Consider the following 15849-nt stretch of genomic DNA (forward strand, 5'->3'; position numbering starts at 1 on the left):
AAGACCACAACCATCTACCTTTTAGCCCAAATAAAAAAAATTATGTTGAGGGGGGAAATCCCGAGCAAAAAAGAAAAAATAGAAAGAGAAAAGGGAGAGCGAAAAGAGCGAGCCATGAAATACTTAGCCCCTACCTCCCAAAGTGCGAAATCTACCCAAGTAAACGAATGAAAAGAATTAAGTCAACCAATCCAAATCATAAAATTCTACGATGTCTACCCTTTCCAATCCTTATGCTCTTAGACGCCTTCGCTCTGGGGTCCCTGTTCAGCTCATTTAACCCATCCATGTTCTCATTGCCATAACCCAAGAAACCATTACCTCAACTCTTGTTTTTGAACTTGTTATCAACCGCAAACCACGCACGGCCATTGACACGTGCGTCATGTCCATCATTTCCAAAGTCCAAACCTGCTCTTACACCACCATTAGCATAATGACCATATAACTTGTTTGGATACGTCCTGTCGATATACCCTTGAGCCGTCCCTATGCTACTTATTGGCCTTGATTGATGTAAACTCGTGACACTAGCCTGAGGCCGTAAAATATGAATCCTAGCAGATGTAATCCTTATGCTTGACCAATACCTATACAAATTATCCTATCTCATTCAACCCATCCTTCAAACCGTCTTGAGTCACGAATAAAAAAGGAAAACAAATGAAAAGTACAAAAAAGTAATAAATAATAAAAAAAAGGAACCTTGCAAAGCGCCTCTAAAGTTAGTCTAAAAAGAAAAAAAGCATTTAGCGCACCAAAAAAAAAAAAGATCCGCCCAGAAGTAATTTTCAGCGCCCAGAGCTGGGCGCCGAAATCTTTAGCGCCCCAGCCTGGGCGCTGATTCTCTCTGCTAGCCAAATTTTGTCCAGAAGTGCTCGTCATTTTATCCGCACATGCACGGAAAAATAACGAACACTTGGAGGGGTACAACACGTATTCAGATATACGTACCACCAAAAAATACATGTACTCAATCAAAAAAAATATAAAACAAATTTTTGGCTTACGGCAAGGCAGTAGATTGAAATAATAATAAACTTCACTTATTCTACCGTTTCAAATAATATGTTTCCACCTCGGAACGTACTTGTTTAAAATCGGCATTCTAAGAAACCATTTTCTAGGCTAAGAACTACGCAAGACCTGATTCCAAATTAAATCTATTTAAGGCGGATACGTAGGCAATTCATGATTCGGTCCAACCAATTTGCAAAAATATTAAAGCCTATAGAAAAACAAGAATAAAGAATAGAAGTCCCTTATTGAAATTTAATTACTTGCAACCCAAAGTCGAAAGAAAAGTCAAAGGAAGAATCCAAGTCACCAAGATGCCAAAACGAGCACACATCGAAAAATAATAAGGGCACATACCCTTGCCAGGAGGAGCACTCACACTCCTAGGCACTTAGCCAAGACTCAAAAAGATCGCTTTGCCTCAATTGAATGGGGGCTAGCGCAAGCGTCCATGACCTCTAAAATACTCGACTTGACCCTCCCTAAAGCGAACTAACTCACTTAAAAATCTCCTTTCACCACTAGACATAGTCGTTCGCTTAAAGACCTTCTTTCACCACTAGACACAGTCATAATCGCCAACAAGTAGTAAAGGCAGTAAGCTTGCAATAAAGAGCATTGTTCTACGGCGTCGCCCCATCGTTCCTTCGAAATCAGGGCACCCGTTCATGGTAATTCAAATGCTTGCGAATCCCCTTTGAAAAAAATCAGACATTGTCAATAGGACTTGGCACTTAACCAAGGCTCACCCTACTCAGACATATGACACGGACATCTAAAATCGAAATCTAAAAGTATCATTAAAGGGAAGACATAATAGCAATTGGGGGCTAAAAAATTGAAATGAAAGAGCTAGGGAAAGAACTAAGTATACCTTGACCTTTTGTGCAGACATACACCAAGTAAATCTAAGTCAATTTGAAAACGGTTTATATTCCCGCAAATCCTGGAAAAGATGGCCCTAAAAGCCTAAAGTATATGCCAAACGGGCACAAGTATACCTTGACGCCTGCACCCTGGCTTCCAGCAAATCCTTAGACAGCATTCCGAAAATCGTAACAGTATTTTGATTCACTCATGTAATCCTGTACGAACCCTTCTATGAGTCAACCTACTTAGGACACCTCGGATTGTACACAGTAGGACTCGGATTTTAAATAATTTTCAAATAATTTTCAAAGACTTTTTCGAACATAATAAAGTGTCGTTGGTTTAATCTAAGTATGCGTTTATCCCGATGTTGCAAGTGAGTCAAAAAGATTTCTAAATATGATTATGGGTAAAGAAAGGCACCTAGCTTTTGGCCAAGGCATACTACAACATGTGACTACCTTGACCATGGCGATGTCGCATAATACGACATTTACAAGAGAAGTAGCAGATCACTACTCGAACGTACCTCGCACTAAACGAGTCTGGTTCAAACTATTCATGATCCGTGTCACCATGAATGCATAAAAAACGTATGCAAAGCATATAGCACCAAGCCAATCCCGTAGCTACAATTGGGGGCTTGAGAAAAACACTCTAAAAATGCTCGAAATGACGATTTTATCGCAAATTCTCGACGCTAATGCTATACATACATCATAGGGGCACAATCCTAAGCTTTAATCGTGTAAAACGGACCTTAGAATGGCTACAACCCCTCCCAAATTCTAAAGCACTACTTAGAATATATAAAGTCACCCCACTAACAAGGGTAACTGAAAATCGCGAGTCACCAAAACTCCGATCAAACTATTGCACATAACGCTCGCCCTACAAGCGCCTGTTACACAGTCTACCTCGTTCCAAAGCAAAAGCGAAAGAAAAAAAAAATCAAGGATAAGAACTGTCAAAATATACCCGGAAATCATTTTCAACGCCCAGAGCTGGGCGCCTATATCTTTAATGCCCCAGCCTGGGCGCTGAATCTCTCTGCTGGCCAAGTTTTGCCCAGATATAAAAATAAGAAAGAAACACCTATGAATCCTCGCATCGAACGAAGTAATAAGCCGTGCAAACCCACGCAGAAGGTGATACACTTGTTCGAGCACCTGAACGAGGCGTGATGAAATATTCCAATGCAAAGAATAATAATGATATCCCAACACCTGGAGGAATGTTCTAAGACACGCTGTTAGGCCACACAAGCCTACGTCGCACCATAAGTTCAACCATCCCACGGTACAAGTCTAAAAAAGAGTAAGGCATATTGCACTAATGTAGGCACGACCAAGAGCACGTGTAAAAGAGGCAAAGACTACTTATCGCCCAAATTCAAAATGCAAGCCACACGACTTCTACATTAAGGATTAAAGGTAGCAAAATATTACCTACCACGAAAGGGATAGCTCGCACCTACACGAGCGGAACCCCAAGGCATCTTTCTCGAAAGAACCTACAAGAATCGTACGCCAAAAGGAAGCATCCCAACATGCATACTTGGGGGCTCCAAGCTACGAAACAACCATAGCAAAATAAAAAATCTCGAAGCAAATGTTTGAACAATCGAAAGGGCACGATGCTTGAACCCACTTCATGAATGGGCCTGAACCCTATCAAGCTTCTAAGCAACTATTCAAAATCAGTCATTGCTCAAAAAAAAAAATGATTCAAGTAAACTGATTAATGGACCGCACACCACGACCATTCTATGAACGCTCGTTCGCACACACATATCATCTTTTCTAAGTATCGAACATTTACGAACGCGTTCTAAAAAAAAGAAAAAACAAAAGAGAAGAGAATACATAGAACTTCCAAGTGAAATGAACGAATGAACAAGAGGCCAGCTGTGTCATCAAGAAACCTCGCCAGAAATCATTTCCAGCGCCCAGAGCCGGGCGCCGAAATCTTTAACGCCCAGGAATGGGCGCCGAAAATGATCCCAGACCCAAAAAAGGGCCCCTGACTTCTATAAGGCCCTGTTGTATCCGTTCGACTCGAGAATTGCCGATTTCTGAAAGTCGCACCTCACGGCTTTGTTAAGAGTAGCACACCACTACAAAGATCACTCGCACTTACGAGCACAATCCCAAACACGATCAAGGACATTACAGAATACGTATCCCCAAGGAACCTCTTTGATAAGAAATGACCGTCAAGCACGAATGCTTGGGGGCTCGAAAGAAAATATACATTATGCAAAGTAAAAACAATATTCCCAGACTACGCTGTACGAAGTCCCGTGTTTGGATGTCTCAAAAATAAAACCAGTTTACGACCTCAAGACAAAGGTCGCCGTTGATACTTATACATAGTCCCCTAATCAAGGACCCAGGTAGTGGCAAAATTGAGCCGAAAAGACTAGCTCAAAACCATGAAAAGGTGATGACCACGAGACTATGGTCCATCTAAACACATTGTCAACCCACATTCAGGTTGCAACTAAATCCGAGCATCACTCGGAAGAATTCGCTCCTATAAGAATAAATAAGAAAAGAAATTCTCAAAGAAATCACAAGAACAAATGAAATAGGGACTTGCCCACCTCAATCGGGCAAGATCGCGTGTGTAACGGGGTAATACTAGAAATCCGCGCCCCTCCTCTCGACGTCAGTTTTACTATGGTTGGAACGGCCGAAACTGCAGACGACCTTTACGGGTTTCAAATGGAAGAAACAATCCAGTTCATCGAAGATTATGATCCAGCATTCCTAGACCCACATGCATCCCGAGTCATCCCTAGAATGCTGTTAGCTCAAGGTTATTTCCCTGGAAGCCCATTGGGCATAAGGAAGAAGGAATACACATTCCATCATTTTCCCAACAAATCTACTCCCTTTGGCTTAGGCTATGAACCAATGGAGGAAGATATTGCTGACCACCTGTCTAGGCTACGCCTTAACAAAGCCAAACAAACCACCCTCCTTCCCCCGTATCAAAGGACCCTTAACCGGATGTTCGTTCGGGAAGGAGAAGAACACCCATGCTGTGATTTCCCTGAACCCTTCGTTCAGGATGGCTTGCTAAAACCCGGATTTGAAATTTTCCATGACTGCCACACCTTGGATGAGGCACCCCACCTCACCAAGACTAAAACAGCTGAAATATTGGACAACCAGGCTCTATGGACATTATTTAACGAATCGAGGCCTATGGAGAACGAGACTGTGATGACTACCCTAGCTTTACAAGATGAAGGTTTCGATCCAACCCGGTTAATCTCTCATGCATCAACACTAGAAGAGGTCGAGAACGGATGGGTGAAGACATATCAGTGGGTCAATGCAAAAGGAATGGAATTCAAGATGAGTACCGGTGAAGGACCGAAGTTTTATGAGACTAAACCCCAGGCTTGAGCCACATAGAGCACCATTAGTAAAAAGCGCCTACTAGTTCTTTAGATTGATAGAAAAAAATAATAGAGACTTTAGATGGTCCTAAGGCCCCTTAGAATATAGGTCAGTTTTATTTCAAGTGTGTTTTCCTTACTTTCCGAATCAATAAAGGCGTAATATTTCTCCTAAATTTTTTTTCTAACACTAAATAAACACCAAATGTACTTGCAAAATACAAAAATAAAGAGGCGGCCCACTCTAGGCCCAACAAACAAAGCCCACTCGGTTTTGAAATAGTGCCATGGGAACCAATTCCCGAAACCCACAAAATAAACCACACTATCCCATTCATATCCCCAAAACCTAAAAAGCCAACCAGTGTCATCATAAGAGTCAATCCATGCAACCTAAAATCAAAGGAAATCAAAATCCAAAACAATGCAAATGTTACCAAAAAAAACAGATTCATAAAACATAGATTCCATCATACCCTTCACTAACAACACGCACTTCAACCCACCTCAAAAGCCTACACAAAGATCTTCATAAATTCCGCACCCTAACCCCATTTTCAAAATTGTTTCGAGTCACGAATAGAAAAAAATTAATCCGGACAAAAACGCATTTCACGCTAACAGTCGAAAAAGCCTCCAAAATAGCCTCAAAATTGGCTTTAAATACGAGCAAAATATCAAGGCACAAAAAAAAAGGAAATAAATGCAAGAACATGTGAAGCAATGCGTCAAAAATTGACTGCCCAAGTCATTTTCAGCGCCCAGGGCTGGGCGCCGAAATTTCTGACGCCCCAGCCTGGGCGTTGAAACTCTCTGCCTGCCAAAAATTTTCTTTTCGAAAGTGCTCGTCATTTTATCCGCACACAACGGAAAAATAACGAACACTTGGGGGGTACAGTACGTATCAAAATAGGTTTACCAAGAATAAAGCTATACAAATTAGTCGAATTTTACGCGACCTATGGCAAAAAAAAAACGGCAGACGAAAATAATGATAATACTTCACTCATTTGACCGGTTAAGTAATATGCTACCACCGCAGGGCATATCTATTAAAATCTGGCATCCTAGAACTTATTCAAAAGCTAGAACTACGCGCGACCTGATTCTGACAAGATACGTAGGCAATCCTTACCAAGGATTCGGTCCAATAAAAAAACCAAATATTCTTTGTGCAAAAAGTGTTAGACATATAAAATACATAAAAAAGAGGAGAAACAAAAATAAATGAAAATGAAAAATAAAAATACGCCTTTATTAAAAAATAATAAGAAGGAAAACAAAGTGCTAAGAATAAAAACAAACACAACTGAAATAAATAGAGGGCACCTACACCCTAGCAAGAACTACACTACTCTAGTTCTTCCGGATCATCAAATAAAGTCTTGTAGAGGGCAATGTTTGCAGGATCCACCCCCACAGTCTTCTGCGCTGCCCCAATATCAATCTCCATAAGAACCGGCTCCTGGACACTAACTTCCAAAGATGCCAAGGCTTCAGAAACATTCTCAGTTATAGCCCGCTCAGCCTCAAGGGCACAGACAATGGTGAGAGAATGATTATTATCATCAACTAGACTAGCCACTGTTTCTATAGGCGGCTGAGCCTTCCTAACCCATACATTATTCCGGCGATGATCTCCGCGACAGCTTGCATTTCTTTTAACAACAGCAGGCCCCTTCATGTTAGGCATCTTTTTAGGCCTGAAACTGGAACGGGGAGGAACTTCCTTTCTCTTTCGATCAGGACGAGCTTTCACAGTCTTAATACTATAGGTACGAGGTCTGGCAGAATCAGGACCCTCATACTTAACACGAATACAAGGTATCAAAAGCTCAGCCGGCTCCCCATTACGAGCCTCGGCCCTCACATCTTTATCATCGGAGCTCATCCACAACTTGTAGTTTTCAGAAAGACCCACAAAGCCATTTGTAGCTATGGCCCAACGCGGGAGACCATCATAATACTTAGCCCACGCTAGAACCCGTGTTTGTGAAAAGGCCGCTACCTTAGGTGGTACCGTATCAGAAAAGGGGATAGTCTGCCTTAAACCATATTGACGCATGACTCGGTAAGGGAAAATATAAATGGGACGAGATAGCCCCAACAAAGAAACATAAATCGATACATCAGAACTCCTGTCATAGTAGTCAAACCCCACCATGGTACCACCCACTTAATAGAACAAATGCCATAAGTAAAAAAAGAGGTCCATTCGGCCTCGTCCTGACCTTGGTGCAAGTATTTTCGGTTACCCAAGGCTATAGGGCGATAATGTTTAGGATCGGCAGGATCTTCCAAAAGTCTAAGCCGTTCCGCAAGCCAAATCTGCAAAAACAGGTACGATCGAATCAAAAGAATGAAAAGAAAAAAAAACGGTTCCTGGGGCGCAGTTTCAACGCCCAGGACCAGGCGCCGAAAACTCCAGCGCCCAGCCCTGGGCGCTGAAACTCAGCCCTGAGCACTGAAACTCAGCCCCAGCAAAAGAAATATATGCAAAAGGGGCGTATGCGTACGCAAAGAAGAAAATCGATTACCTGCAGTAATAGGGGGCTTCCCTTAAAATGTTCAGATTTGGCATCCTTCTTCAGCTCATCCGCACTCAGCAAAGTCTCGGCAACAACCAACGGCATAATAGAATAGCAACTTTCCATCTGGCTAATCAAGGGGATCAACCTTATGTCACCGAACTCACCATTGTTATTCGATAGCAAATAGTGATTCAACAAGCAAAATACAAGGGCTCGAATATTCAATTTCTGTTCGGTCATATTCTTACTAGGCCTAAAGTGATGTTTTACAAGTTTTGCCAAGTTAACCTTGTCCTCTACAACAATTTCAGCAAACATGTTATCATCTAGTCCTAGGAAAGCCCTTATGGTTGTTTTACCCTCTTCAATAGTGCCAGGGGTAACAGGAGTAGCATTAGTAGGATAACCAAGGATCGCAGCAAATTCATCGGGCAAAGGACATATTTCGTTGCCCCGAAAGGCAAAAACATGATGATCGGAGTCCCAAAAGCTTAGGGCAGCATGCAGAAAGTTATAATCAATATTAATTTGTTGTAAGCCTAAAAGTGCCTCTAAGTGGTATTCTTTTAACAAAGCTTTTTCTGTGGGAGTAAGGGCCCGTAGCCAACGCCTAACAGTCCGTTGGAGTGAGAAAATAGGGATCGACATGGCAAAAGAAATGAGTAATTAAAACACAGCAAAAAAGAGGGAAAGAATTTGAGAGTGGTGGAAAATAGGGACGTATCTAGCCCCTATATATAGCTGGACGCACCCAGTGACATCCTGATCCCATTCGGAAACGTGTTAGGAAATCCGAGAGTCAAATATCACCAGGAAAAGACTTTCAGCGCCCAGGGCTGGGCGCCGAAATGTTTAACGCCTGGCCTTGGGCGCTGAAAATGCAGCCCAAGGCCCAGATTTCACAAAACGCGGAACAGGAAAGGACTTAAGACCGTGTTGCTAAACACGAGGCCCTATTGCAAGTAGGATCAAGCCCAAAGCACCTTTAGCTCCCAAATAAGCAAAAAAAAATAATAAACATTAAAACTTGGTCGAAACTTAGACTCGTCTCAGAAAATGCTTATGTACACTTTTCAAAAAACAAGTTAAATATCATGGTCATTCTTCGAAACACCAAAAGTCGTTGGTTTTCCAAATAAAAAATGTTTGTCTGTCAAAGGATTAATCCGGGCCAAGCTAAAGCCGGATGTCGCCTGAAAACTAAAGTCGCACTCCACGGCTTCGCTAAAGTAGCACACTACTATAAAAGGTCGCTGGCACATACGTGCATGACCCCAAACATGATTACAAGATGCGAAAAACGACCGACGAGCCCCAGTGTTTGGGGGCTCGCGGAAAATAGACTCCAACAAGGAGCGCACAATCGAAATCACATTCTCGGACTGCGCCATACACCATATCATGTTTGGATATCTCAAAAAAAAAAGGGTTCGACCTCAGGGAATGTAACACCCCGACAATTCTCTCTTTTCTAAAATAATCTTTTAATATAAAACGTAGAGAATTATCAAGGCATTATCGCCCGTGTGAAAACGTAACGGCTTATTCAGAATTTTGCAGCGGAAAACATAAAACTAACTTTAGGTTTATAAATAATCGATTACAGGTTTAGTCCCAAAAAATCATCCAACGAAAATAAGGAAATATAAATAGTACGACAAGTTTAAAGTCCCAATTAACAAACCCAAGTCAACTTAGTAAATCAAAACTAAATACAAGCTCTCTATTCCTGATCCCAATGATGCAACATCTTCAAACCTGCAGATGGACAATGCTTATTGATTCTTAGAGACTGCTCACCAAAGATTGGGTCATCACAGGATCAATAAGGCATAGCCATGATCAACATGCACAAGCAAAAACACGTAATCAGCAAAGCTGAGTACTACATACTAAATCAATAATAATCCTAACATGATTCTATTAAACGAACACTCCTAACATGGTACTAAATAAAACATAAGCAAGGATAATCAAGATATATTGACTTGAAGACTATATTTGACTGAACTAGACCTTTGTATCATTAACATTATTTTAATTGAAATAGTCAATGGACTGAGTTGTCTACTAGAAACTTCTTCTTCTTCACTAAGGAAGACGAGGTACGGGCGCGACTCCGTAAACCCCAATGACCTGCGATATCGAGGGACTTTTAAATAAAAATAGAACCGGTGATCAATCCGGCCCCAGAAAAAGCCATAGGCTACCCATGACCCCAACTCCTGATTGTCCGTCACTTTAGACGTGCACAGTCTAAAGCTATTGCTACTCATTTTCACTTTACATGACTTAACTTTTAATACTTGGTTATGACTCATCAAACATAAATATTATATTCAACAAGTAAACACAACTTCTTTTATCTTTGAATTAAACCAGTGATCACAACATTCAACCAAGAGCCAATTCCAACTATTTTAATCCTTCCTTTATCCATATTTAAAAACCTTTATTAGGTATAAGGTTCAACCACCAAACAAGGTCCTCGGCCCTTATAAAGTAGTGAAAATCTAAAGAGGAACAACGATCAATAAAGATCTAAACCAATATTAAATAATATAAAGTTCCACAAAACCAACATGCTTGCATCAATATTCCATGCTAACATGATTCAATTCTTATAAATAAAGTTCTATGCTCAACGCATTAATTCAACGACATTGAACATGAAATTCCAACATAAACAAGTTCATAAATATATTCATCATATTCTCAATACAATACACATCCAAGCACACGGTATGTACGTACCTTGTGTAAACAAACTGATAGGCCACTTTAACGAATTCAAAAATCGCCTACAAAGAATTCTCCGCCTAAAAGCAACCAATAAAATTCCCCAATCAATATCAAACAATTTACAGCAATACTAAAGTATTCTAAATACATCCTAAACATATTTTGAACCATCCCAAATATCGAAACTTAACTAAATAACCTCCAAGCATAATAACTATTAAACTAATGATCCCAAAACGTTCTAAACTCCAATAAAACATCCCTTTTAAAATTTCCAGCAATATAGAATAATTTCAAACGCCCACAAAACATAATCAAACGTTCTTAAAATCATAAAAATAATAGTTTTAATAATATATAATCATTCTATTATGATTTTGGAATATTAAAACCTTAAAAATCCATGCTTTAATAATTAAAAACTCTTATTTCAATTCAATTATGTAATCTGAAAATTAAATTATTAATTAAGCATAATATATAATCTGAAAATCTAACTTAATCATAAAAACTTATAATTTATATTCAAGAAACATGAATCAAATTATTAAAACTCCATTAAAACTCTAAATTAAACGCAATTAACAAATCTGAAAATAATTAAATTAATTCAACAACATATAATCTGAAATTTCATAACTTAACTATAAAAATCATAAATTTAATTCAAGAAACATAAATTCAAATTAATTAAATTAATTAAAACATTTAAATAACTTAGGGTTTAAGAAAATAACCAAGAATTGAAGAGGAGAGAGGAGGCTGGCCGGCGAACAGGTGGTGGCTCGCGGCGAGGGCTGAGCACGGCGGTTGCGTGCGGTGGTTGCTGCGCGAATAGGTGGTGGTCAGCCACGAAAATCGAAGAGAACAAGCAATAAAAGGAACGAAAATAAAAGAAAAAGGGAGGATAAGGAGAAGGGGATGTTAACGTGCTAGACGGCGGGGCTGCGGCGAGGTGGTGGACGGCGGCGAGGGTGCTTGTGACTGCTGCTGCTGCGTGCGAAACCGACACGGCAGAGGGGAAGCGAGAACGACGAGACTATGAGAAAAGAGGAGCAAGGTAGCAGGAACTCGATGAAGAGGAAGAGGACGAAGGAGAGAACACGGCTTACCGGCGGGAGCGGTGGTGGTCCGGTGGCTGGGCAACAACGAGGACAACGGCGTGGGGAGATAATGGAGTTCTTGAGGGTTTTGAAATTCACGTGAGTTTGGGAACAAGATGAGGTTTTGATTTTTACGTGAAATAGAAAAGGGGTTATGGGTTTATACTATTGGGCTTTCCCAAGTGGGCTAGGACTAGAATTGAGGTTGATCGAATCCAAAAATAGTTAGGATTGTTTTTCCGAATTCAACGAGTTTTCCTAATTCAAATTCTTTTCAACATAAAATTCTAAAATTATTCTTGATTGCACAAACCGTTAAAATATTTAGAATATATTAAATAAAATTAAATATACATTAAATATATAAATATAATAAAGTTCAAAAATTGTTAAATATTTAGAACGTACTTAAAATACGTTAATTATATATTTATTACTAAAATTCATAAGTTCTATTTAAATATAAATAATATACGTTAAAAAAATATATTAATAAAATTTATAAATTTACGGGGGATTACAGGGAAAGGTCGTCATTGACACTTGTGCACGGTCCTCTAATCAAAGACCAAGTAGTGGCAAAATCGAGCCGTAAAGACTAGCTCAAACCGCGAAACCAGACGGTCGCAAGACAAAGGTCCGTCTGAACACGTTGTCAGCCCACGTTCAGGTTACAACTAAATTCGAGCATCCCTCGAAAGAATTCGCTCTTGCAAGAATGGATAAAAAGAAATTCTCAAAAGAAATCACAAAAAACCAAAGAAATAGGAACTTGCCCATCTTCAGTTGGCAAGACCGCAGCACGCGAATCCCAAATCAAAAAGACGAATTCAGGTTCGCTCACCTCCAGCGAGCGGGGCGTCCACCCTTAGCGGACAGGGCTCGCCCACCTTTAGCGGGCGGGGTCTGCGTCAGTAGTCGTGCAGGTCCTCAGTTTTCCAAAAATGAAGTCTTCAAAAACAAAATGAAACAGGCTCGCCATCTTCAGCCGGCGGGGTCTACGGCGCAAACCACGTAGGTCCTTATTTTCAAAAAAAAACACAAAACAAATTTCAAAATAGATTCGTCCACTTCTATCGGACGGGGTGTCCACCCTTAGCGGACAGGTTCGTCGTCTTTAGCCGACAGGGTCTACGTCACAAACCGCGTAGGTCCTTATTTTCAAAATTAAAAAACAGATTCGTCCACTTCTATCGGACGGGGTGTCCACCCATAGCGGACAGGCTCGCCATCTTTAGCCGGCGGGGTCTGCATCACTAACCGTGCAGGTCCTTAGTCGCTGCAGCGATAACTTTTTCTGGTTTTCCCTTTTCCAAAAATTAAAAGGATTGGTTTTCCGTTTTTTCCAAAAAAAGAGCAATGTGCTGGATTTTCCTTCGTTTTACGTCCCATAAAAACAAGGGGGTTTTCTCGTTTAGCTAGCCCTGAAAATGAGAATCTTTAAAAACATTTTTACCTCGTGGTTGGGCTTGGCCAGGCCCAATTACACTTTATAGCTTTGATTTCGAAAACATCTGTAGCTACTCCCAATGACAAAGTGAGGGAGTTTCTACGCACCTTTAGATCCTTCCAATGACAAAGTGAGGAAGTTTCTATACTATCAGTTGACAAATCCCAATGACACGTGAGGGATATGTCGACACTTCAAGTGATAACCCTTAAGTCAAATGTTATCACTCGGGGGCTCGTGAGACCCTCGCAAAACAGGTCACATACACCATGGCTTGTGTGACGCACTCCATCTAATACTTTGACCATCGTCTCATCCCGAAGTGGGGGCTAACTGTAGACACCTACTTTTGTCCCCATTCCCGAAAGGGAAAAGTTCGATGATGAAAGCGTAAATCTCCACTTGACAACGCATCTCCTATAAATTAACGAATCTCAATTCCCCTCTTCATTTCACCCGAAACCTGCTATTTATAGAAACCTGCTAAAAATAGTAAATGCGGTAAAGGGTAGCTTCTAAAAGTGGCAAGTCATAAAAGATAGAAACCTGTCAGAATTAGGTGTTGCATTCCAACATAAATCCTAAATGAGATAGAAAACTGCAAGAATCCTATTCCTAATATGGTTCAGAAATAAGAGTTACGTATTAATTAAAATCCTAACGAGCCTAGAGTTCGTAACGGGCCCAGACGCATTCCGTCATGAAATTGATACGCACAAAAAGACTCGATTAAGTCTCAAACGCTACGGATTTCAAGAATCCGAATCTGACTAAGAAAACAGCCCAGACCCTATTTTCAACGCCTGGCTCTGGGCGCCGAAATCTTCGGCGCCCAGGCCTGGGCGCTGAAAATACCTGGGTACGTGTTTTTTCCTAATTCTTTGTGGATTAGAACTCTGCAATTCTATCTTTCCATGAACTCTTCCCTATAAATACAGCCCAAAATTCGACGTGAAAAGGACACACAACACACAATTATATTCTGAGTATTGACTCCAACCCTTAGCCTAAGCCTCACGCTGCGAAATTGTTCACGCGTTCTGTCACAATCGATCCATAAATCGAACAGAACGTATCCTGTCCCATAGTTGAGATTCGTTAAATAAAAAGGAGAAATAGCAAAGTCAAAGTGGTTAGTTTTCTGAGAACCGTGACGCACCTCTCAAGGGTGCGTCGTAATGTGCCCCTTCTCGATGATTTAATTGCTTTCCTCGCCCTTTTTATGAACTATTAAACTAACTAAATCTGATTGTTCAATCACGCCTAACAAATATAATATTTTCGGGAAATTGGATTATCATGCTAGGTCCCTTAATACTATTTAAATCAGATAATCACGATCGAACTAGTATTATATGTTGCATATTGCTAAAATCAACTCAGATTAGTTTAATAGTTAACGCATGTCCCTTCAATTATTTATGCTGAGCTAGTAAGGATATCCTGCCTCTGGAGTTATCGACGAGCGAAGTACTCCTCTCGGTAGTTACAGTCCCCCGAACCCTCAATCTCTACCTTGCGGGTGTATGTTGAGAGATCCCCACACCAGGGATCACAAGGGAACCTACGACCGTCGTGGTCAAACATAATTGCACTCCCTTTATGTCACGATAACCGGGTTTTGTCAGTTTTTCTCATTGTCGTTAAAAACTAAATGGCGACTCCTATATTACTAGTCAATTGGGTGTAAAGTCACAGGAAATCCAATTACACTTGATTGAATAAAAAGAATCGTCACACCCACGAGGGACGAGGTCACGCATTAGCCTCGTGCTTTTTCGACCCCCTCACAGACCGTCAAGCACGAATGCTTGGGGGCTCGAAAGAAAATATACATTATGCAAAGTAAAAACAATATTCCCAGACTACGCTGTACGAAGTCCCGTGTTTGGATGTCTCAAAAAATAAAACCAGTTTACGACCTCAAGACAAAGGTCGCCGTTGATACTTATACATAGTCCCCTAATCAAGGACCCAGGTAGTGGCAAAATTGAGCCGAAAAGACTAGCTCAAAACCATGAAAAGGTGATGACCACGAGACTATGGTCCATCTAAACACATTGTTAACCCACATTCAGGTTGCAACTAAATCCGAGCATCCCTCGGAAGAATTCGCTCCTATAAGAATAAATAAGAAAAGAAATTCTCAAAGAAATCACAAGAACAAATGAAATAGGGACTTGCCCACCTCAATCGGGCAAGATCGCGCCACGAACCATGCGAGTTCCAAATAGAAAAACGAATTCAGGGATGTCCACCCTTAGCGGACAGGGCTCGCCCACCTTCAGCGGGCGGGGTCTGCGTCACTAGCCGCGCAGATCCTCAGTTTTCGAAAATGAAAAGAAAATAAAAATCTTCAAAGCAAAAAACAGGCTCGCCATCTTCAGCCGGGGGGGTCTACGGCGCAAACCACGTAGGTCCTTATTTTCAAAAAATAAAAACACAAAAAAATTTCAAAATAGATTCGTCCACTTCTATCGGACGGGGTGTCCACCCTTAGCGGACAGGTTCGCTTTCTTTAGCCGGCGGGGTCTACGTCACAAGCCGCGTAGGTCCTTATTTTCAAAAAAAGCAAACAAACTTTAAAACAGATTCGTCCACTTCTATCGGACGGGGTGTCCACCCTTAGCGGACAGGCTCGCCATCTTTAGCCGGCGGGGTCTGCGCCACTAACCGCGCAGGTCCTTAGTCGCTGCAGCGATAACTTTTTCTGGTTTTCCCTTTTCC

General features: G+C 40.9%; 1 long non-coding RNA gene across 1 annotated transcript; it reads right to left on the minus strand.

Annotated features, from left to right (window-relative positions):
• Positions 1-9385: 9385 nt before the first annotated feature.
• On the minus strand, positions 9386-11782 carry LOC130467082 (uncharacterized). Its single transcript, XR_008927252.1, has 3 exons — positions 11307-11782; positions 10582-10646; positions 9386-9619 (listed from the first exon to the last, which is right to left on the minus strand). It is a non-coding gene; the product is annotated as an uncharacterized lncRNA (long non-coding RNA).
• Between the last annotated feature and the right edge of the window lie 4067 nt (positions 11783-15849).

The sequence above is a fragment of the Spinacia oleracea genome, chromosome 2 (genome assembly GCF_020520425.1).
Source record: "Spinacia oleracea cultivar Varoflay chromosome 2, BTI_SOV_V1, whole genome shotgun sequence".
Taxonomy (NCBI): Eukaryota; Viridiplantae; Streptophyta; class Magnoliopsida; order Caryophyllales; family Amaranthaceae; genus Spinacia; species Spinacia oleracea.